This window comes from Nestor notabilis, unplaced genomic scaffold, assembly GCF_000696875.1.
Source record: "Nestor notabilis isolate BGI_N333 unplaced genomic scaffold, ASM69687v1 scaffold15607, whole genome shotgun sequence".
NCBI lineage: Eukaryota > Metazoa > Chordata > Aves > Psittaciformes > Psittacidae > Nestor > Nestor notabilis.
Window position 1 is genome coordinate 1 of NW_009935253.1, and position 2,112 is coordinate 2,112.

Consider the following 2,112-nt stretch of genomic DNA (forward strand, 5'->3'; position numbering starts at 1 on the left):
CTTTGCTGCGGTTCAACCTGCCGTCGTGCACCAGCTTTAGCACATCTCAAACGCGACATGTGCCTTCTGCTGTTCGCCCTGCTCCAGACCCGCTCATGGAAGCACCAGCGTGGCGTTCCCATGCGTTGGGTTCTCTTCAGTGCGCAGCTATTACTTGTATCGCTGTTACTTCAGTTCCTGCGTGTGTTGCTTTTGTTTCGGAGTCAGCTGGATCAGTGCCCAGGGGGTGAAGTGTGCGGTTGAGTGTGGAGACAGGCAATGGCCATGTAACAGTAAGGAGATGGTGATCTCGAGCTGCGCGTACCGCATAGCTGACCCTCGAATGTGGTCACTGCTCCTCTTTGGTGCCAGCACGCAACTGAAGTGGCAAAATGTTCTACACTGATCCAACAGCATCATTTGTTTGCCTGGAAGAGCAAACCTCAAATAAATGTTTGCACACACTCTGCGCACTGTGGCTTTACAGACAGAATTTCCTTCTGACTTTGCCGTTAAGTCATCTTTAAGAAGTTGTTGTGCCTCATCTTTGTTGTCCGTATTGGATAAAACAGTGAAAGCACAGCTAGGCCTGGGACAGCGAGACTGCAGTTTCTGAAGGCATCGCGAAACACAACCCATCTCATTTTACACAGCTCAGAGACAAATGTGTATGACTTTACTACGTAGCTAACTCACACTGCTGCGTTATGGGTGCTATTGATCACCTCGAGGAACTGTGAGGCAGCAGTTATTGCTGCTAATCACATTTAGGCTTAGCGGAGTTCCTGAGTGGCAACAGAGATCAAACTACTGCTGTGTTTTACATGTGAGAAATCAGCGATCTCATCTGTTGAGGGTTTGCCTAGGCAGGAAGCTGCCTTATTGCCACCTCAGTTTAAAACCCAAGCACCTTCTGGTTTGGTTTACAATCACTTGTACGTGCTTCTGAAAATACACAGAAATTACAAGGACTCTGGTGTTCCTGTTCGCATTGTGCTGGCACCGTACCAAGAGCAGTGCATCAGATGGGACAGACGCAATAAAAAGTCCACCCCCCACCAGCCTCCCCAAAAACCAAAATACACTTATAATCACTTGAGAATTAAATGTTCTCCATTTATTGAGCATCTAGTTTCAATCAGCATTTTCTAGGCATCACAGCAGGAAAGAACTTTAGCATGACAGCTGAGCAGCCCTTCTCATTTTTACAGAGATCTTCTCTGATGCATAAGGGGCAGCATGGAGACATATAAAAAAGGAATTAGGATGTCCATACTTGTTTATTAAAATTCCATGCTTTGCTTTTCCTTCTCCCCCAGTGATGCAGTGTTGTCTGGAAAGCAGGCCACCATGCGTTAAGGGGAAAAACAGCACAAAAACTCAACCATAATTACAAGCTTCCAGGGAGCTAGAAAGAGTATTGATGACCCAGTATACTGACAGCCTAAGTAAAGCAGACTCGATACAAGACCTTGGTACAAGTGAAACTGAGTAAGAATGCTGGTTAACTTATAGTTCAACAAGTATTCTAGTCTTACATGTACATACAACATCCCTTCAGTGGTGTTCGTAACTTGAGGCTAAGCAGAAACTTCTGGTTGTATCAGTGACCATCACAGCCAGATGCCTCTCGTGTGGGGCAAGAACAAACAAAAAGCCAGCTGCACTCACAGAGAGGTCAAACAGGCCATTTCCCTGTCTGCTAGAGGCTTTCTACAACCTGGGCATTTGGCACCAGACCCTCAGCTGCCTCCTTCCTTAAATCATCGGGCATCAGCCATACCTACAGCTTGTATATCTTAACAGTATCCCACAGAAATGCTCCTTCCTTTGGAGTATCTGGGTCATGGGAATGACAAACCATCCGGGCAAGAAATGAGAAAAGTAAAGCCTTAAACTGTTTGTGAAATTTACAGATGAGCCTGTTGTGATACTTAGGAAGACATAACAGAGAACACTGTTCAACCTGCTGGGAGCAGCAAGTTCCAATTACCTTGAATTGCTGCCAGCACTCTAGCTACACTGTGGAAAGGGAAAAGGAAAGGCAGCCCCAGCAGGACGAAGTCCACTGCTAGGTTTAGGAAGAGTAGCTTCTTCCTAGTGTTTTGTTTAGGGAAAAAGAGGCACACTGCG